Source organism: Equus asinus, chromosome 15 (genome assembly GCF_041296235.1).
Source record: "Equus asinus isolate D_3611 breed Donkey chromosome 15, EquAss-T2T_v2, whole genome shotgun sequence".
Lineage (NCBI taxonomy): Eukaryota > Metazoa > Chordata > Mammalia > Perissodactyla > Equidae > Equus > Equus asinus.
Genome location: NC_091804.1, coordinates 26821440 through 26844496, shown reverse-complemented (window position 1 = coordinate 26844496; position 23057 = coordinate 26821440). Strand labels below are relative to the sequence as shown.

General features: G+C 39.4%; 1 protein-coding gene across 9 annotated transcripts in view; it reads left to right on the top strand.

The window, feature by feature from the left end:
* Positions 1 to 8961: 8961 nt before the first annotated feature.
* NCOA6 (nuclear receptor coactivator 6) overlaps positions 8962 to 23057 on the top strand; it is a 103889-nt gene continuing 89793 nt past the window's right edge. For 3 of the 9 annotated variants that reach the window (XM_044747870.2, XM_044747873.2, XM_044747869.2), the window contains exon 1: positions 9000 to 9156. The gene's annotated coding sequence lies outside the window, so the exon portion shown is untranslated. Of the gene's footprint in view, positions 9162 to 23057 lie in introns of all 9 variants that reach the window. The other 6 variants (XM_044747876.2, XM_044747875.2, XM_044747874.2 and 3 more) reach the window with 4 other exon arrangements.

The window sequence follows — 23057 nt, the reverse complement described above, 5'->3', positions numbered from 1 at the left end:
ATACAGTAAATATTTCGTGCTTTGAGGCCATATGGTCCTTGTAGTAAATACTCAACTTTGCTGTTACAAAGGCAGCCACAAACAATATGTAAATAAATGGCTGTGTCTGTGTTTCCAGAAAACCTCATTTAACAAAAACAGGGCCCAATATGGCCTAAGGGCAGTTGTTTGCTGACCCCTATTCTATAGCATACTGAGAGGACAATGGTATGAGAGGAAACTGATGAGGTAGATAGAACATCCTTATGAAGCTTATGAAGCTGGTATTAATTTCTCCAATTTATGCATGGGGAAATTGTGGTTCAGATACGTGAACTAACTTGATTAAGGACACCCAGTTAATAGTTGGCAGATCCATAATTCAAAAGTAGTCTGTTTGACTCCAAAGATCATGTCCCTCTCTTCTTTAAAAAAAAAAACAAACTTTAGGGCTGGCCTGGTGGTGCAGCGGTTGGGTTCGCACGTTCTGCTTTTTGGCAGCCCAGGGTTCACCGGTTCGGATCCCAGGTGCGGACATGGCACCGCTTGGCAAAAGCCATGCAGCGGTAGGCATCCCACGTATAAAGTAGAGGAGGATGGGCATGGATGTTGGCTCAGGGCCAGTCTTCCTTGGCAAAAAGAGGAGGATTGGCAGCAGTCAGCTCAGGGCTAATCTTCCTCAAAAACAAACAAACTTTATTATTTTATGTGGTTACAGATGTAACAGTTATTCAAATATCAAACATTACCTAAATATATAATGTAGATGATCCATGACCTCAAAATCTCAACTTTCCAAAAATCTCACTATCAATAATGTAGTATATACTCCTCTAACTCCTTTTTTATGTAGCTATAACATTCCATTTAAAAATAAAAATGGGATTATATTATTCACACTGTCTGTAACACCCTCCCTTTTTTTTTTTACTTCTGGCATTACTTTACTACCAATATAACGTGGGCATTTTTTCATGTCAATATCAATATATATGGATCTACCTAATTATTTATAATGATGTATCATAGTTCATTGAAGGATTTAACCAGTTTCCTATTAGTGGATATTTGGGTGGTTTCCAATGCAACTTTGAATATCCTTGCTCTGACAGCTTTAGGTGCTTGTGCCACGTCTGTGGTCGTACCAACTCTCCTAGACTCTGTGGAGTTACAGGACCTTCCATTCAGCATGCTTTTGGGGCATCACATGGCTCCTTGGGATCATTTCCTTTCTTAAATATACAAATAATGACAGCTTTGAATAAAGATTTCTTCACTGGAACAATTCTTATATGTTAAAACAAAATTCTGATATCTAGGAAAATCTGTTTCATTGCTCAGCACGTGAAATACCATATTTTATTCCACAAATATTTTCTTAAGTGTCTACTCCATGCCATGCACTGACCGAAGCAATGGGGACACTGATGAACAAGACAGACAAGTTCCTTGCTCTCCTGGACTTTAAATTCGTAATCACTTTTACTTTATTTAGATTGTACTACCTGGATCTACCATAGAAAACAAAATTCACCTTGCATTGAGAACCTAACTTTTGCTGACTATGAAATGAAGAAATAAGAAGCTTGGAAATTTAGTTTTCATGATATTCCCTCAGGCCTCAAATAACTCAAAGCTGTAACTACTTGCTTCTTAAATTGGATATTTTTGATTATAGTATAATATTGGCATAAGGATAAACATATCAATGGAACAGAATTGAGAATCCAGAAATAAACCCATATATCTATGATCAATTGATTTTTGACAAGGGTGCCAAGATCACTGAGAGAAAAAAGTAGTCTCTTCAACAAATGGTGCTGGTACAACTGTACATCCACATACAAAAGAATGAAGTTTGACTGTTACCCACACCATGTACAAAAAGTAACTCAAAATGGATCAAAGACCTAAATGTAAAACTATAAAACTCTTAGAAAGAAACATAGGAGTAAATTCTCATGACTTTGGATTTGGCAATGGTTTCTTAGATATGACACCAAAGGAAGCACCAGCAACAAAAGAAAAACTAGATGAAATGGACTGCATCAAAATTGAAAACTTTTGTGCATCAAAGGACACTATCAAGAGAGTGAAAAGACAACCCCAAAAACGAGAAAAATATTTGTAATCACAAATCTGGCAAGGGTCTAGTACCCAGAAAATATAGAGAACACTTACAGTTCAACAGCACAATTAAATTATGGGCAAAGGACTTATATAGACGTTTCTCCAAAGAAGGTATACAAATTGCCAATAAGTCTCTGATATCATAAGTTCAATATCATAAGTCACTAGGGAAATGTAGATCAAAAACACGAGATACCACTTCACACCCACTAGGTTGGCTATAATAATAATTTTTTTTTTTTTGAGGAAGATTAGCTCTGAGCTAACATCTGCCACCAATCCTCCTCTTTTTGCTGAGGAAGACTTGCCCTGAGCTAACATCCTTGCCCATCTTCCTCCACTTTATATGTGGGACACCTACCACAGAGTGGCTTGCCAAGTGGTGCCATGTCCGCAATCAGGATCCGAACCAGCAAACCCTGGGCCACCGAAGCAGAACATGTGCACTTAACTGCTGCACTGATGGGCCAGCCCCTATAATAATAATTTTTAAAATCATTTTAAGTGATTTTTATCATTAAATCATTACATTTTTAATCATTTTTATCATTTCTTTAATAAGATAAACATAGAATTAGCATATGACCCAGCAATTCCACTTCCAGATAGATACCCCAAAGGGCTGAAAACAGGTGTTCAAACAAAAACTCGAACATAAATGATCATAGCAGCACTGTTCACAAAAACCAAAAGGTGAGGGGCTGGCCCCATGGCTGAGTGGTTAAGTTCACACGCTTTGCTGCAGGCGGCCCAGTGTTTCGTTGGTTCGAATCCTGGGTGCAGACATGGCGCTGCTCATCAAACCACGCTGAGGCAGCGTCCCACATGCCACAACTAGAAAGACTCACAACAAAGAATATACAACTATGTGTACCGGGGGGGCTTTGGGGAGAAAAAGGAAAAAATTAAATCTTTAAAAAAACAAAACAACAACAACAAAAAAACCAAAAGGTGAAAACAACCCAAAGGTCCATCAATGGATGAGTGGATAAACAAAATATGGTATATTTATAAAATGGAATGTTATTCAGCCATTAAAAGGAACAAAATACTTACACATGCTACAACACAGATGAACCTTGAAGACAGTACGTGAAGTGAAAGAAGCTAGACACAAAAGGTCATGTATTGTGTGATTCCATGTATATGAAATATCCAGAATAGGCAAATCTATAGAGACAGAAAGCAAATTAGTAGTTATTTAGGGATGAGAGAATGAGGGGTTGGGAGGAGGGCAATATTTAAAGAGTAAAGTTTCTCTTTGAGGTGACGGAAATATTCTAAAAAATTGACTGTGGTGATGGTTGCACCTATCTGTGACTATATCAAAAACCATTGAATTACATACTTTAATTGAGTGAATTGTATGGTATGTGAATTATATCTCAATAAGGCTGTCCAAAAAAAAAGACATGGGATTTGGCAATATCAACTAGAGCTGACATACTCTGATATGCAAACCCTATGACCCAGCATTGTAATGTTCATCCAAAGATCTGTACAAGAATGTTCACAGTAGTACTGTTAAAACTAGACCTAAAGTGGAAACCTAAATGCGCCTCAGCAGTAAAATGGATAAATTGTGATATATTCAAATAATGAAATGCTACACAGCAATGAAAAGGAACAAGCTACAACTACATGCAACAATATAAATGAATCTCCAGAACATAAAATTGAGCAAAAGAAGCCAGACTCAAAAGAATACATTCTGTATGATTCCATTCACATAAAGTTAATACCTGGGGAGCCTAATCTACGGAGTTAGAAGTCAGGATACTGTTTACTCTCAGGAGTCTTGGTAATGACTGGAAAGGGAGCATAAAGAGGCTTTTGTGGAGCTGGTAATGTTCCATTTCTTAATTTGTGTTGGTTAGATGTTCACTTTGTGAAAATTCATCAGGCTTTATTTACCCTTATGATTTGTGTAATTTTATGTGTTTATGTTATACTCCAATAAAAAATTTTAAAATTTCAGAATATTTTTGAACACACATTTTTAAGTCCTAAGAATATTTCTCCTTTTTTTTTTCTTTTTGGTCATTCCTTGATACTCTTCAATTTTTTTCAGTTGTGTATTTATCACTCTATTTCTATTTTTCAATCTTTTTTCCTAAAAGCAAGCCATTGCTTGTCCATATTAAGCCTTTATACAAAGCAGAAGTGTCCCCTCTTCAAGGCACTTTATTTCCTATTGTCTGAAAATTGTGACCTGATTTTGTAATAATGAGGCACTTTACTGCCATCTAGTGGTAAATTGTCACAACGAAGTTATAAATTGCATCGTCTACCAGTGAACAGTGCCCACCTAGAGGTGATGTCCTCCTGCAAGACACAACTTGCCAACTAAATGTGGTAACCTTGTTTGGCACTATTGTGATGAACCCCACAGACAGTAGAATGTTGATGCTCTCTAGATGGTTTTGTTCTTACTTTCTTTTTTCCTGTCTGATGCTGTTCTTAAAGATATGGTTCAAGTATTCACAATCAGTCTTATCACTGCAAAGCTTAAGCCCATTTGGACAAACATGAAAGCAGAAGTTCAGTAAATGCTAATATTATTGTTCATATCAAAGAACAACTGATTTTCTTCTTCTTTTTACCAAATTCTGGATCCATAACAATCATGAATGTCTTAGGACTGTTTTTCTTGCTCAAAATATTCTGTGAAACAGCCTGAGAACCTCTTCACAGGCCTGTGTTAACCTGCTGCTTATTGAGTCTTCATAAGTGCTAGGTACTCTTCTAAACATTTTATATCTACCAATTCACTTAATTCCCTACTAATTCATTTAACTAATCCTCCTCTGGAAGGTGCCCTTATTATCATCAGCACCTTACGGATGAGGCAACTGAAGCACTGAAAAGTTAGGTTGTATTACAAGTGATAATATTACAAAAATACCTTCTTTGGGGAGCTTACAGTATATTAGGGACACGAAACAAAATGAAAACCATGTAAGGATTTAAAAACAAACAAAGGAGAAAGTACTTTGGACCCCGCCGGACAAGTCATTTTTCTCCTTTTGGTCTCAGTTTCCTCATCTGTGTAAGAACGAAGTGGATTTTCCCCAAGGTCACGTAGCTAATAAATGGCAGACGTAGAATCTGAACTTGAGTATCTTGGCTTCAGACCCCAACCTCATAATCGCTATGCTGGACTTAGTGCCAGTTCTTGTCCTGTTTCTGTTCCTTTGCTGCCTTCCTGTGGGCAACAAATATTTGTGTTGCCTGTGCTCCTGCTATTTTCACCCACAAGATGTGTACGTGTCCAAGCGGGCCCCTGTCTCCAAGCTCCCTACATCCTTGCTAATCCCAGGAAAATCTGTGACTTTTTGGGTAAGGACATGGATAATAAGGTGAAAAAATGAGGATGGTGGCTCAGGTTCTGGCATTTTTTTTTTAAATTGTGGTGTGCAAGATGACATGAGTGGAGTGGTATTAAAATAGAGCCAGAGGAGCCATGTCAGAGGAACTGCCTTGCACGTCTTGTTTTATCTTCCAAACTGGACCAAACTGCCAACATTCCAAGAAGTCAGTAAGGACAAGAATATCCTGTCTATAAGGACTGATGGAACTGGACTTTGCTAAGAACCAGATCACTAACCAAATAATGAAGTCCCGGTGTAGACTTTTGCTTGATGATTGACCCTCAGGCCAATCTATGAAGTACAAACCTAGTCTCACCTCATCTAGCACCAATGAACCTTTCTTTAAGACAACTCACCTCATCCTCTCTTTTCCCATAAAAACCCTAAGCCCCTCTCCTGTCACTGGGATGCTATTTGGGTTTCTATCTGAAGCTGTGCTCCCCGAATTGCAATTCTTTGATCCCAAATGAATGCTTTGTCTCTTCAATTGGTTTCTGTTTTTGTAGGTTGACAGTGGTAAAATATGCATAACATGAAGTTTGCCATTTTAGCCCTTTTTAAGCGTACTGCTCTGTGGCATTAAGTATATTCACATTGTTATACAACCATCACTACTATCTATCTCCAAAACTTTTTCATCGTCTCCAGCTGAAACTCTGTACCCATCAAACAGTAGCTTTCCATTCCTCCCCCCCTCTAGCCCTTGGCAATCACTATTCTACTTTCTGTCTCTGTGAATTGGACTACTCTAGGAAACTCATATAAGAGGAATCATATCATATTTGTCCTTTTGTGACTGGCTTATTTTACTTAGCATAGAGTCTTCAAGCTTCGTCCATGTTGTAGCCTGTGTCAGGGTGTCCTTCCTTTCTAAGGTTGAATAATATTCCGTTGTATATATACACTACATTTTGTTTATCCATGCATCTGTCTATATACACTTGGGTTGCTTCCATGTTTTGGCTATGGTGAATAATGCTGCTAGGAACATGGGCATACAAATAACACTTCGAGTCCCTGCTTCTACTTTTTTGGGGTAAATATCCAGAAGTGGAACTGCTGGATCAGATGGTAATTCTATGTTTAACCTTTTGAGGAGGCACTAAACTGTTTTCCACAGCTGGTGCACCATTTATATTCCCACCAGCAATGCATAAAGGTTCCAATTACTCCATATCCTCACACCAACACTGGTGATTTTATGTGTGTGTGTTTTTTAAAATATAATAGCTATCCTAATGGATATGAAATGCTCTCATTGTGGTTTTGATTTGCATTGCCCTAATGACTAGTGATGTTGAATGTCTTTTCATGTGCTTATTGATCATCTGTATGTCTTCTCTGGAGAAATGTCTATTCAAGTCTTTTCTCCATTTTTAAATTGGATTTTTGTTGTTGTTGAGTTTCTAGAATCTTTCAGAGCTTTCTCATCTCTAGAAATTTTTGTGAGACTTGGAGGTGTGTGGATATGTCATCTCAGCCTCTGGGATGGCTGGCAGGACCCTTGTCTCTGCAGGATGAAATAAACAGAGTTTCTCATTCAGTCTTTCAGATTAATTAATTAATAAAATAATTCATTAATTGGATCATTATCCTATGACTCATTCTTTGGGTATATCAGATTTTCAGGCTAATACAAGAATATATGCTTATATATTTACATGAAGTTCAAGAACTGTCAAAGTTGATCTATGGTGCTAGAAGTCAGAATAGTGGTTACCTCTGGGAGAGCAAGTACTGACTGTGAGGGGACATGCGTCAGGAGACAAAAAGAAACTTTCTGGTTTGATAGCTCTGTAACTTGATCTGGCAGGTGGTAACACAAGAACATAGGTAAACATTTATTAGATATGCACTTAAGATGTTTGCATTTTTCAATATGTAAATTATGCCTCACTTTTTAAAAGTTAAAAGAAAAAGCTTTAAAAAAAACCTTTTCTTCCCCTCTAGTAAATCCTTTTGGTGTCAATTTCATAGGCTCAAAGGTCTGAGGTGCCCCCTTGTGGCCGCCTGTGGTTCTCTTAATTTTTCTCTGCCCTTTTGGACCCAGCACCCAGCACAGTGCCAAGGATTCACAGACACAACAAATACTTACTGGGCACCTACTCTGTGCCAGGCACTGTGCTATGTGCTGAGGAAACAGCGGCGAACAAGATGGATAAATTCTCCTTCCTTATGGAGTCCACAATCTAGTGGCAAAGATAGGGAGTAAACAACCTAATGCCTCCTGTTGAGAACAAGTAAGAGAGCCTGCCTGAGGAGAGGTGGAAGAGGGTGTCCTTGGGGTATTCATGTTGGAGCTGGGATCTGGAGGCTGTTGAGTTATCTCTAAGGGAAGAGAACATTTCAGGCAGAGGGATCAGCATGTGCAAGCATCCTGAGAAGGGAGGAAGTATAATATATGAAAAAGATGACTGTAGTTACAGCCCCGAGAGAGGCGAAAAGGGCCCTGAAACAAGTCTGGAGATGTGGGAAGGGCAACAGTAAGAGATTTATTTGGCCTTTGTCTTAAGAGCAATGTGGAGCCATCAAATAGTTTTAAATAGAAGAGGGACATAACCAGATTTCTGACTTAGAATCATTACTCTGACAGCAGGGTGAAGAATAGATCGGAGAGAACCAGGAAGGATGTGAAACGGCCATGGATGGCTACTGCACAAGTCCAAGCACCCAGTGTGTGCTCAATATTTATGGAAGTAAAGGACTCTAGACTCCTTTTTTTAGATGAGACCAGTATGCCTGAGCTGGGCAGTTTACAATCCACCTGCTCATCTTCTATCTTCTGTGATGCTCCCAACAGACCATTAACTCCCATTTTACAGGTGAGGAAGTTGAGGTTCAGAGGCAAAAGAAAATCACACAGCTATCAAGAGTGAAAGCCAGATCTGAATCCTGGCCTGTATGACAGGTATCAAGTCGAGTGCCGGGGAGGCTTCCCCACATTTGGGGAGGGGGGGGGGCCGTACTCCCTTGTTCACGCAAGAATTATATTTATTGAGCACCTACTGAACTTCCTAGCGTGCTGGTAATGGGAAAAGTAGAGAAGGACTTAGTAATAAAGGCTATCTTTATCACCATTAACGTTATTAGACACTATTTGTCAGGCTCTGTGTCAAGCGCTTTCCATGCCATCATTTCCTCTTCACAAAGCACTATTATTATTCCCATATTTCAGACGGGTAAACTGAAGCTTGGAGAGTTGACTCGCCCAAGGACACTCAGCCAGAGGGCTCCTATAGAGCCGTGAAGAGCTTCCGAAGTGGGGATAGAAGTGACTGACGATATTACAGTGCTAGGAAGCATACAGAGACCCACCGGACGCCGGTACTAACCGCTCTGCGTCCAAGTGAGCGGGCGCGCGCTCGGCCCCGCGCTCCCGGGGACGTTTGGTCACGTGACCCCAGGGCCCCGCCCCCTGGATCCGCCCCGCCCCGCCCCTCCCGCGCTCCCTCTCTCTCTCCCTCCCTCCCCCTCCCTCCCCGGCCCGGTCCGGCCCATCCCCCTCCCCGCCGGCTCCCCGAGGCCCTGCCGGGTCGGGCTGCGGGCGGCCGGGTGCCGACGGCCGGACAGACGGGCGCACGCGAGGACGGACGGACAGACACACGGAGGGCCGCGGGCACGCACGGCCCCGGCCGGCTCTCCGAGGCCCGCCCGGGAGGGCTGGGGCCGCGCTCAGGTGAGGTGACGGCGACGCGGGCCCGTAAGGGGTGGGCCCGCCGGGCGTCCACGGTCTCAGCCTGGCTGGCTCCGCTGGAAGGAGGTGCCGCCCGGGCCCGGCGCGGGAAAATGGCGCCGGCCGACCGTGGAGCACGGCCCCAGTGCGGGCCCGGCCCGGAGCCGCCCCGCCCGCCGCGCTCGTGTCCCCGTCGCCATGTTGGGGAGCGGGCCCGGGGCCTGCGGGCGGGGGCGCTGGAGGGAGCCGGGGCCCGGCCAGGGTTGGGGAGGGTGCGGGACGCGGGGTCTGGGGCGCTGAGGGAGTGCAAGGCCGGCCGGGGTCTGCATGGGGTGGTGCTCCAGGCCCTAGGTACTGGCGGGAGCCGGACGTGGGGTCGTGGCGGGGGTCGCGGAGAAGGGACACTGGGTCCAAACGGAACCGGGATCTGGGTCCATGGGGCTGGGGGACCAGGACCTGGAGCTGGGTTAGGCAGTGGGCGGTGTTCAGGACCCCAAGGCAGGTAGGACCCGGAGGGGCGTGGGACCCACGCTCAAGCTGTCAGGGCTGGGACAGCTCTTTGGTGGTTGGGGGGAGGGTATTGATTAGAAATGGGGGCCCTTTAGGTACCGACGCAGGTATCAGATTGGGGCAGTCGTCGGAGTCGCAGGCTAGATTGCAAGTCCGTATAACTCCCAAGGGACTGAGGACATATGTGCCCCCAGGATCCTCCAGTCCCTACTGGGGACAGCAACAGAAAAAAGGAAGGCTTTGAAGAGGAGGAGGGAAAAGGGGGACTGAGGTTTGGATGCAGGAGCTGGTCAGCAAAAGGGGTGCAGAGAGTGGAACTGATTGGCAAGAAGAGAGAGCGCCTCCATCAACTTAGGGAGTTTGTGTGTCTTTAAAAGGAGGGACTGGGCTGTTTGTGGGCGGTGACCCAAGGTGTCTTCCCAGGAAGGGGACAGCCCACTGTTTTAAGAGCAGGGTCACCTGGGGAGGTCATCAGAAAGGCGTTGTTGAAGCCAGTAAGAATGATGAAGAGAAATAAATGTATAAAAACTACAAGGGTCTTAGAGATCATGTAACAATTTCAGATTGTGTAGTGATTTTGGTTGAGACCTAGAAAGGAAAAGTTGACTTTTCAAGATCTTACAAGTTAGTGGCAGAGCAGGTATTCTAACTCAGGTCTGCTGCCTCCTCATTCCATACACTGCCCTAGAGCAATTTGCTAACCGGAAAAAAGTGTTAAGAAGTCAAGCTTGGTAGCATATATCAAAGAACTATTAATAAATTTATTTTGTTTTTGTAATAAGTTTGTCGGTACAAAGACTAAGGGGGAAACAAAAAAGTATAGGTAACCAGCTATTTGATAATTTCTAGCCCACCTCCATTTGTGCAAAGAAATTGTCTTCAGGACCCTTGTGACTTCTCACTTTCTAGAGTTTTAAAAGATGCCCCTTCTCTTCTAGGTGTTTACTATACAGCAAAGGGACACAAAAAGCTAGAGAGATAACAGTGTACAATGATAGAGACGCAAGATCTCTATCATGATCAAACTTTAATTGAAGTTTGATCATCATAGAGAAGAGTTCAAAGTTCATATGGGCTAATGGGAGAATTCTGAGGGAAACTGCAAATCAGTCATGATATAGTAGTTCCAGGACTCCCATATAATCAAAAAGGACTTTCAACAAAAAGGTTATGAGAACTTCATAGCAATAAGGTTCAGTATACAGTATATTCAATACGTACATGCCATACATATATACAGCAACATGATCCATTTGTTCTGGATCTTTCTAATGCAGGAAGGCCCAACCGTGTCTGTGCCATGGGGCCCTTTAGCATCTAGAGAAGCTTATGGGCCTCTCAGAATATTTTTAATTGCGTGAAACAAAATACACTGGATTACAAAGAAAACCAATTATATTGAAATACAGTTACCAAAATATACAAATTGTAATACAGTAATATAGACATACTTCTTTATCAGCACAATAAGAAATCAGATTTAGTGATGGGTCTAAGTACAATTTTAAAGATGCGATGAGCATAAATAATATTTTAAGATAATCTGCATCAACTGTAGTATAATATAAAGATATCTGTGATTATTGTGACAGAGTCACAGATACTGCTAATACTAGAATGGTTTGTTGCCTACATTCATATTTGAAGAAAATGGTAACTTTCAGTTAGAGGTTAGTGAAAATAAAGAGGTAATTTTTTTTCCAAGTTTATGGACCCCCTCTCCCCCACCCCGAATTCTGTGGACTCCTGTCTTTGAATCCCAGGTTAAGAAATCCTACTCCTACCGCCAAGCGTGTCTTCCATTTAGCAGACATTTACTCTGCGCTAAGACATCTACTGCATGTCAAGTATTATGCTAGGATCTGGGGGTTCAAAGTCTTTATGGCAGGTTTCACTTTGGATATTCAGTCTCATAAGAGATGTGGACATGTAAACAGTGATAGTTCAGGATGGAAAATGCCAAAGGAGAGTTATCAAGGGTTCTAAGGATACAGAGGTGGGCATGTCTTTGCTCTAGGAATGGGAAGGTTTTGTGAAGGGGTGACACTTGAGATGCATTCTGAAAGGCAGAGGAGTTTGCTAGGTGTAGATTGGAGAGAAGAGCTTTCCAGGTAAAGGCATGAATTTTCAGGGAATGTAATTGAATGTGACTGGAGCGTGTGTGTGTGTGTGTGTGTGTGTGTGTGTGTGTGCGTGTGAAAAGAGTGATCAGAGATGAGATTGGGAAGGTTGTGTGGAACCTGGTTGTGAAAGACCTTGCTAAGGAGTTTTGACTGAATCATTAACTGATAGGGAGCTATTCAAGGTTTTCAAGGAGTTGATGTATGGTGAGGTTTAGTTTTTAGTAGATAAATTGAAGTTCTTTGGAAGAAGGGTGGACTGGAGAGTAGGGAAGAATTAATGAGGGCCTGAACTAAGGCAGAGGCTGTGACTATTGAACAGAGTTAGGCTTTTCAGGTATTAATATAACTGACATTGTGAATGATGAGAGAGAGAGAGGGAATTTTTTAGATTTCTAGTTTGGGATGGTAGCTGTCAAAGAAGTTTAACAAAAGTGAAAGGAAAAGGTGAGAATTGTCACAGATAATAAAGGAGAAGATATTTTTTGGTAGAGTAATAGACTTTTGGAAACCATTGCAATACTGTCAAGTGTGGTATAGTTTTTGCTTAAGGAAATCAGAGGTAAGTATCAGCAGACATAAAAGGTAGGGAAAGACCTGGAAAGTATTCCTAGAGTGTAGGAAAAGTCATAACTATGTAAGGTTTGGATACTATGGCCATGAGTCAAATCTGGCCCACCCCCTATTTATGTAAATAAAGTTTTATTGCAACACAGGTACACTCATTCATTTACATCTTGTCTTTGGCTCTTTTCTTTCTGCTAATGGCAGAGTTGAGTAGTTGTGACAGAGAATATGTAGCTCATAAAACTGGAAATATTTACTATCTGGCCCTTTACCAAAAACATTTGCCAATTGATCATCTATGTGTCTGAATATTGGATGTTCGGCTTCTGATTTACCATCCAGTTCCAACATGATAGAGAATAATCATCTTGACTCTGTCCTGGCTGGGTCCCCCATGCTGTATGCACCTGCAACATGACATAGACCCCTGAATATTTTATGTTGGTCAGTGATGCCAAGATCGACTGTTCTGGGGTCTGCTGTGTGGCACCTGTGGTAAGGCCAGGTTTTCACAGCTTAGACCGTGCTGGGGCTTGTTTTGCCATTTTTCTTTTGGGTTGTTTTTTCCCAAAGATTTCTTTATTTTCTGATTATTAATCCTTTATTGGTTGTAAATATTGGATATTTCCCAGTTTGTTGCTAATCTTTTTAATTTCTTTGTCTTTTGTTGAAAAGAAGTTTTGAATTTTAATAAAGTGAAATTTATCAAGCTTCTCCCCCAGGATTTTGAAGTTATTCTTTATATTATCTTCTTGAATCTCTACTTCTTTGCCTTTGATGTTTAGATCTCTAATCTATCTAGAATTGACTCTTGTGTCTGGTGAGAGGTAAGGTCCCATTTTATTTTTTTCCTATGTATAATTAACTATCCCAGTACCATTTATTGAATGGCATTTATTTTCAAGTTGTGAGCTCTTTCTGGTAGAGTCTATCGAAGGTGCCGATTCCAGGTCTGCTCCTTGCTAATTGTGTGACCTTGGACAAGTTCCATAACCTTTTTGTGCCTCAGTTTCCTCATCTTTAAAATAAAAATAATAATATCTATCTCATAGAGTGGTTGCGAGGATTGAGTTAATTCATCTAGCTTGAGTAAAAGAGTGTGGCACCTAGAAAATGCTCAATAATGTCAGCTGTTATTTAGCACTCTTGTTCATTTCTGATTCTCAGCACGAGGCACAAAGTAGAGGCTCAGTATGGTCAACACAACTGTAGAGTTAATTTGGTTTTCAGGTCAAAACAGATTGATTGAGAGCTAGGCTAAGTGTTGTAGGAGATGCTTCCAAGTTGCTGCTTGATTTTAGATGCTGCCTTAGACTGTCTGCTGCAGTGGAACTCCTTCCACCCCATCACTTCTTTTGCAGAGAACTTCTGTAGCAAAGGATGCAAACTGGCAGCCTGTAGTTGGATTTGACCTGCAGACATGTTTTGTTTGGCTCAGACAATATTTTTAATGTCTTAAAAGTTTACACAAATTTCTGAGTTTCTCACTTACTGTGAAATATTGGAAGATCTGTCAACACCAAGCCCATATTCTCTCATAGCAGTACAATAGCTTTTAGCTGGGATGTGTGCTTCCTAGTTCTCTGTGTGGTTCTCACTACTCTCTTGCTTCGCTTATTTACTTTTGTTGCCCTATAGGCATTTGATTTTCTGGTTCTTACTTTACTGAGGTTTTAAATATTATCTCTCCTAAACCAGTATCTCTCCTAAACCAATCTCTCTTTTAAACCATTTTTAAAAAATAGGATTTTCTTTTTATTTATTTATTTTTTAAGTTTATTGCTGAGGAAGATTTGCCCTGAGCTAACATGTTGTGCCAGTCTTCCTCTATTTTGTGTGTGGGTCACTGCCACAGCATGGCTGCCAATGAGTGGTGTCAGTCCACGCCAGGGAGTTGAACCTGGGCTGTCAGGTAGACATATTGGGATAGGGTCAAGATAGCCAGAAATTGACAGATGAGTTTATAAGCAGGTAAAAACTAAAATTTATTTCTAAGGCTGAGTCATAGTTGATTATAATGAATAAAATGATAATTGAAATTAAAACATGAGACAAAATTCAGTTCAGATCACTGAATATTTAGGCATCTACTATGTGCTGGGACATTAGAAGTTACCACATTGGTGATAGAAACAAAAACTAGTTGGCCAGCCTTATGAAATATTACAGAAGAGGTCTTTTTACGTGTGATTTAGAGCTATTCTCCAAGAGAGTAGTTGAGAGAGAGGAAATATAGGAATTCATTCATTTGTCATATATTTGTTGGGCCCTACTATGTACATTGGGCTAGAACTCTGCAGGATACAAAGATGAATCTAGCCAGGGTTTAAGTGTCATGTGAGGTGTATGTAATGTGTGATGGAGCTGAGATATCAGAGAATGGTACCTGAAAGAGGTGACCATTGAGTGGGGCTGCCAAAAATAGTTAGGATCTTAATACTTAGAGATGAGGCAGTATTTTCCAGCTGAGTGAAAGCATGATTGTACAGGTGGGTGTTTAGGAGATAGTAGAGTCCATTTTGGCTGGAGAACAGGATTGTTACAAGGCTGTTGTTGGAATTAAGGCTAGAAATAGAGATTGAACAACAACAGCAATAATAATTATTGTAGTAGCTCACATTTTTTGCCTGCATACTAATTGCCAGATAATGTGCCAAGTATTTTATAAGTAGTATTTCATTTAATCCTTACAACAACCCTGTGAGATAGGCACTATTTTTTAAAAATAGGATTATTTATTTATTTATTGCTGAGGAAGATTTGCCCTGAGCTAACACCTGTGCCAATCTTCCTGTATTTTGTATGTGGGTTGCTGCCACAACATGGCTGCCAATGAATGGTGTAGGTCCATGCCTGGAAAGTGAACCTGGGCTGCTGAAGTGGAGTATGCCAAAGACTTAACCCCTAGGCCATGGGCCCAGCCCCTATCCCTTCTCTCTCTTTTTTTTTTTTTGCAGGGAAAGATTTGCCCTAAGCTAACATCTGTTGCCAATCTTCTTCCTTTCTCTTCTTTTTCTTCCCTCAAAAGCCCCAGTACATAGTTGTGTATAGTTGTAAATTCTTGTAATTCTTCTGTGTGAGCTGCTGCCACAGCATGGCTACTGACAGACGAGTGGTGTGATTCCACACCTGGGAACTGAACCCGGGCCACTGAAGTGGAGCATGCCAAACTTTAACTGCTAGGCCATCAGGGCTGACTCTTTATTTTTTATCCCTTTTTATAGATAAAGAAACTGAGGAATAGAGCTAACAATAATGGAGAAAGAGTTTGAGTCCAAGCAGTCTAATTCCAAACCCTGTGTTCTTAGTCTCTGCATACTGTAAAACTGAATCATGGAAGACTTTGAATTCTTTTTATTTCCAAGCTGGGAAGTTTGGACTTGATTGACTAAGTAATGAGGAGTCATCAAAAGTTTTTAGCCTTATGGTGACATAATGAGAGCTATACACTAAGAAAGTAAGCCTGCTCATGAAGTGTAAGAACAACATGGGAAGAAAGGAGAGACATGGAGCTAGTTTACTCTCCTTCCTCACTATATTGAGTGCTCCTTCAGGGCTGGGCCTGTGTCTGTCACTTTCTTCTTCCCTTTGGCTTCAATGTCTACCTATTGTGTTGTCTGGCACGTTTATTATTTTTTTTAATTTTAATCTTTTTTTACTTCACCTTGTTCTAGAAAGGACTTAGGTGGCTGCCTAGGAGCTCAGTAAACATTTGCTGAGTTAATTAATAAATGATTAGGGGTATATATAGATATGTGCATAAAGGGAGTACTATGGCTTTGTTGAAGGGAGTAATACAGCCCTAGAATTTGGTAATAAGCTATATTTTTTATATAAATCCTATAAAGCAAAAGACCAGAACCGCATCTTCTTTATCTTCTGAAGAGTTGTATATTCTATGTCAGTTAGAATATTAATGATCAGTTAATATTAACTATGTTAGTTAAAAAGCCAAACTCATAGAAAGAGAGAATAGATTGGTGGTTGCCAGGATCTGGGAGGTAGGCGAAATGGGGAGATGTTGGTCAGAGGGTATAAACTTCCAGTTATAAGATGAATAAGTTCTAAGGTTCTAATGTACAGCATGGTGACTAGTTAACAATACTGTATTATATACTTGAAAGTTGCTGGGAGAGTAAATCTTAAATGTTCTCATCACATACACACAAAAATGGTAATTGTATGAGGTGATGGATATGTTAACTAACTTTATTGTGGTAATCACTTTGCAATATATTTGCATATCCATCTTGTTGTACACCTTAAACTTACACAATGTTATATGTCAATTATATCTCAATAAAGCTGGAAAAAAACTATTTCAGTTAATAATATTAATGAACACCAAATTCAGAGGGCGTTCATACTTTAAATAGGTATTTAGGTTTGTATTTAGCATTAACCAGCTGCAAACTCCCCCCCAGAACACACACAGAGGCCACAAAAGTTCCCATTCATCAGCTCCTTTACTGATATTGAACCTGTTTAATATTAGTTCCGTAGTACCATTTATGTACATTTTCTAAAGACCAGACAGCAGCAGTCTTTTACAGGAAGAAATAGTTGCAAATTTGTGAATCAGGTTCCTGTTTTGGATTTTACTCAGGGAAATTGTTCATTAGGTTAAGTCCCTTACCATAATTTTAAATGTTATGTGGAAATAAGGCTGTGTCCCTTCTATAATATATAGAATTAAGAAATTCAAACACTTGTAGAAATTCAAAGACACTGTGGTTAACTGCTGTATACCAGTAAAGGTGGGAAGAGTTTTAGGTAAACAAGGATCTGACTACACTTAATAAGAGACAGACCAATAGACCCTAAATAATGAATTTGTTAAATAAACATTCTTCCCCATTGTGGATATTAGTTAACAGCAGTACTGTTTGTGCATATACAAACACGCATATATCACTGTGAAATATATTGCTGTAACTAGTATAAGTAAATTTGAATCTAGGAATGCTTCCTAAAGAAAATGAGCCTTCAACTGAGTTCTTTTAGGTTGTGTGTAACTCTTCAGTGGGTGTGGAGATGACTCATTCAGAAGCATGCAGATTGGAATAATTAAGTATGGAGAAAAATTTGATTATTATAGTCAGTGTATGTTGACTGCCTACCAGTGTTGAGAGGTCTGTACAGTTGGTGAGTAATTAGTTTCTGCCTTTCAGGAAACGAATTCATCTGGGGAAGTGATGTGAACATAAATAAAAAGAGGGAAAACTGTCTTTTAAATGAGATAGTGCTATGGGAATTTAGAAGAGAGATCACTTCCACTTGGAGGATCAGGGAAGGCTTCATGGAAAATATGGTGTGTTACGTTCCTAGAGCTGCTGTAACAAACTACTGCAAACTGGGTGACTTAAAACAAAATTTATTCTCTCACAGTTCTTGAGTCTAGAACCTGAATTCAAGGTGTCAGCAGGCCTGTATTCTTTCTGAGACTTTGGGTAGAATCCTTCCTTGCCTCTTTCTAGCTTCCACCAGTTCTTGGCATTTCTTGGTTTGCAGCTGCATCACTCCAGTCTCTGCCTCTGTTGTTGCAAAGCAGTCTCCCTGTGTATCTCAGTGTACAAATTTGCCTGTTCTTCTGACACCAGTCATGTTGGATTCAGGGTCTACCCCACTTAAGATGAGTTAAGACCTCATCTTACCTAATTACATCTGCAGTGACCCTATTTCCAAATCAGGTCACATTCTGTGATACTGGGGGTTAAGACTTTTGGGGGACACAGTTCAACCCATAACAGGTGGCATGATACAGAGATGATACAGAGGTATTAAATTAGAATTTACTAAATAAAAGGAAAGATAAGATTGCAACGAATTAAGTTGAGAGAAGAACCAAGGGAATCATGGACGTAAGGAAAGCATAAGGAATGAAATAGTGAGAAGTCTGGTTTGCTGTCATGCACAAGAGTTGTGGGGAGATAACGGCCAGAGTAGTTTGTTGGGGCCCTACGTGCCAGAACTAGGACATTTAAGTGTTGCTGAGTGGGTAGTGTGTGGGAACAGGATGGCACTGCAGAATTTCGAAATGGTGGATAACTAATTCAAGCTTTAGGGAGATTCTGTGATTAGTTGATCATGGATAAGTAGACACCCTGAAGAAAACAGTTGGTCGATGATTTAACACACCCAGCTTCCCTCATTTGCCTATGCCAGTAACTTTTCACCAGTCAAGAAATCCTTCTTATATAAAAAAAAACAAAACTCCACAACAACAAACTTGGTGGGTTTTATTAGCTTCTTGGTCAGTCATCTGTGGCGTTGAGATCGAGCAACTTTTCATGGTCTCTATTCCAAAGCCTCTCCATGGATTTCAGTAGTAATAATCATATTATTCTTCATTTTCTTTCATATCTTTCTCCAGAATCACCTCTTTTCCATCCTGTTTTTTACCCCTTGGTTTTTCTCTGAACTCTGATTTCAGTTTCTTTTTGAAACATCTGACTAATGGAAAGAATTGAGGAAGATTATGCACTGTCTAAGCCAATGACATGTTCTTTTTCTGTGTCCTTTTAATGATGGTTATGTTGACTTTTGTCCACAATAGGACTATATGCAAATTGTGAATACTCACTCAAATTGTGGTCAACGGTAGTCCTCAGGTGCTTTTCCTTATTTGTGCCTAGGCACTTCTTCCTCATTCTATATTTGCATTGTTCATATTTTCTCTAAGAGCGTATGTCCTCATGAAATGTTTTAAATTGTATTTAAATTTTACAGAGAAATAAACACCTAACTTCCTAGTCATTATCATTTGCTTATAATCTTTACAAGTTTAATTCATACAATTTTTTGTATCATTTTCAAATGGCAATATATTGATGCACTTTTCCACTTGTCTGTATAGTTATCATTTTTAATGAATGCATAATGACCAAAGTTTAAATACTCTAGTATTTGGCATTTGGGTGATTTCCAGTTTGTTTTTATTTTTGGTTTGCAATTCTAAGTTATACCGCTATGACATCTTTTTATAAATTTCTCCCCCAACTGTTTCTTAGAATATATTCCCTAAAATGATTCAGTTAGGTCTGAGGTTATCACTTTTTAACCATGTTGTGTTTTTAGAACAACTACTAGTTTATATTCCCACTAGCCAGTAGTTAATGTTGGATTTTATAATTTTTTTCTTCCATTTTGATAGTGGTACCTCACGGTTTTATGGATTTTTTGATATTTTTAATGTTTTATTATGAAAAATTTTGAACATATCCCAAAAAAGCCCCCAGAAACAGTACAGTGAACACCCTTATGTCCACCATCTATATTCATCATGTTGCCATGATGAATATTAGTAATATACTTATTATGTTAAACCTTTTCAAAATAAAGACATCATGATACTATGCCTTTCAATACTTTAGCATGCATCTCTTACACATAAGGAGGTTCTCCTTTATAATCATAATGCCATTATCACATCTAACAGAATTATCAATAATTGCTTGATATTATCTAACATTAAGTGGTGTATTTAAGTTTTCCAGTTGTCTCCAAGATGACTTTTATAGCTGACTTGTTTGAAGTGGAATGAAATTAAGGACCATGCGTTGCATTTGCATGTTATTATTTTTATGGTCTTTTTAACCTAGAACAATTTTCATTTCTTGTCTACTCCCTCACCTTTTTTTTCCCATGGCATTGATTTGTTTAAACCAGAGCAGTTTGTTTGTTTGTTTGGTTTTTGGTGAGGTAGATTCACCCTGAGCTAACATCCATTGCCAATCTTCTTCTTTTTTTTGCTTGAGGAAGATTAGCCGTGAGCTAACATCTGTGCCATTGTTCCTCCATTTTTTGTATGTGGGATGCCTCCACAGCATGGCTGATGAGTGGACTAGGTCCACCCGGGATTCAAACCTGCAAACCCAGGCCACCAAAGCAGAGCTCGTGGAACTTTAACCACTCAGCCATGGAATGGCCCCTAGAGTAGTTTTCTTGTTGAATAGCCCAGATTCTGGATTTATCTGATTGTTTTATTCCTTGTATGTCCCTAAACTGGAAGGTTGAAAGACTTGATTAGATTCTAAAGAATTAGATTGTAAAGGCTTGATTAGATTCTAGTTAAACATTTGGGCAAAAGTACTTATTCTTCACATTGCCTCATATCACGAGGTACATAAATGTCTGGTTGTCTCAATATTGGTGATAACTTCGATCACAGGGTTAAGATTATGACTGCCAGATCTCTCCATAGTGAAGTTGCATTTCTTTTTACTTTGTGACTATCAAATATGTTTTTTATTCTTATCAGTGGTGAGCATTTTTTTCAATCTTGTTTGAACTAATTTGCATATCATTTGATAATTTGTTCAGTGTAAATTTGGTATTTTCCTTTTAAGTTTGTACTATGCATTTAAAAATTTTATGTGTAACAAAGAATGCTGCATTGTTATAAAAGATAAATTTCAAGTTTCAAAATATAGGTAAAATCAAATATAATTTTACCAAAAAAAGATACAGATTGAGAATATATAATGGGGGAATTTGACAGAATTTCATGATGAGTTGTATTTGCTTTTTTAAAAAACCATTCTAAGCAGATAAGCCTAAAAAACATAGAACAGTTGAATCAAAAACTTCTTTTATTTTTCTTTTTGAAGTAGAGGTAAATATTGAATTCGTAAAAGTTGTTTTACATGCCCACATAAAAAGCACCCAGGGGCCGGCCTGGTAACGCAGTGATTTAGTTTGCACCTTCTGCTTCTCGGCGGCCCGGAGTTCTCCGGTTTGGATCCTGGGTGCGGACATGGCACTGCTTGGCACACCATGCTGTGGTAGGCGTCCCACATATAAAGTAGAGGAAGATGGGCACAGACGTTAGCTCAGGGCCAGTCTTCCTCAGCAAAAAGAGGAGGATTGGCAGCAGATGTTAGCTCAGGGCTAATCTTCCTCAAAAAAAAAAGCACCCAGAATTTATTTTTATTCCTTGTCCTCTGAGTGTTTCTGGCTGTCTTTTATACACCAATTCTTTATTAATTTTAAATAACTTAGTTTTTCTGTCATTCTTGGTATAGATTTTTTTCTTCCATTTCTTTTCTGTTCTAGTATACTCAGATAGATTTTCCTTTCAAACCACAAAAGCAGTACAGGCTAATGGAAATAAGCTGACCATCATTTGAGGTGCATGCAGAAAAGCCAACCATCTCCTCCTCTCCAGTTCCTATCCTCCAAACTACCCAAATGTAATAGCTTAGTGTGATTTTTCCATATTTTTCTCTATGCTCGTAGAAACGCAGATGTACATAGTGATTTATTTTCTGTTTTATGATTCTCATGATGCCATACACATTATTCTACAACTTCTGTTTTTTTACTTTATAGGGTATCATATGTTTTCTTCTATATCATTAAACAGATATCTAATTCAGTTTTTTTCTTGCTGCATAATAGTCCATTTACATAGGTTTCTCTCACTGGGCATTCAGGCTGTTTCTGATTTTTTTTCCCCCATTACAAACAGTAACATCCTTGTGCATATACCTTTAAGAAATAGAGCTTTTACTTCTGTAGGATATATTCCCAAATATGGATTAAAAGATAAGCTTATTTCAGTATTATGAACTGCCAGGTTGTTTTCCATAAAGGTTGTTGCAGTTCTTATTCCCACTGGCACTGGATAATAGGCATCTTTTTAGTTTTTGCCAATCAGCTAGGTGAAAAGTGTTTTCTTATTTTAATTTTCATTTCCTTGACCATTAATAAGTTGCATGCATTCATTGGATATTTGCATTCCCTATTCTGCAAATCGACTTTTCTAATCCTTATTTTTCTCTTGGGTTGTTAATTTTTTACTTTTTAATCAATTTGTAGGTGCTTTTGTGTATTTGGGATATTAACCGCTTTTTTGTCTCATGGTGCAAATGTATTTTCCCAATCTATCGTTTGGCTTTTGACTTTGCGGTTTCTTTTGACATATAGACTATTTCAATTATTTTTTTGCTGAGGAAGATTCACCCTGAGCTAACATGTGTGCCAGTCTTCCTCTATTTTGTATGTGGGTTGTTGCCACAGCATGGCTTGACAAGTGGCATAGGTCCATGCTCAGGAACTGAACCCAGGCCACTGGAGCGGAGTGTACCAAACTTTACCACTAGGCCACAGGCCGGCTCAAGACTATTTTAATTTTCATCTAATCATGTCTGTTGATCTTTTTCTTTATGACTTCTGGGTTCATGTCTTGCTTATCACCACCCCACTGAAGTTAATAATTCTTCTAATTTTATTTCTTTATTTTGTTTTATTGTTATTAATTTTAACCTTAGTTTTGTTTTCTCTTTTTTTGCAATTTGGGCAGAGACTTATGTATTTATTTTTTTAATGTAAGTGAACTTGTTTATCTTGCCATTGAATTTCCTCTTCTGATCAAAAAATTCTCTCTTCATTGTTTGGGGATAAGCATAGTATTAGATTTTCCAATTTTTAAATAATCTCTTTTGAACTTTGAAGAAAGTGCATTTTTAGTTGTTTCAAGTAAGTTTGAATGCTATACCTGTGTTTGAAAATATTAGTGTATTCACCTAATACAGTTCTGTCTGCAGGTTTCCTAAATGTATTCATCGTGGTCATCAGTAATGGTGAATGGTGGCTACAGGACTTGAAAGCTGGTCTTAGGACTTCAGTGTTTGATTTAAAAAGTGACAATTATAAGTGCATAAAGCAAAAAAAAAGAAAACCTGCCAACACTGTCATTATGAATAT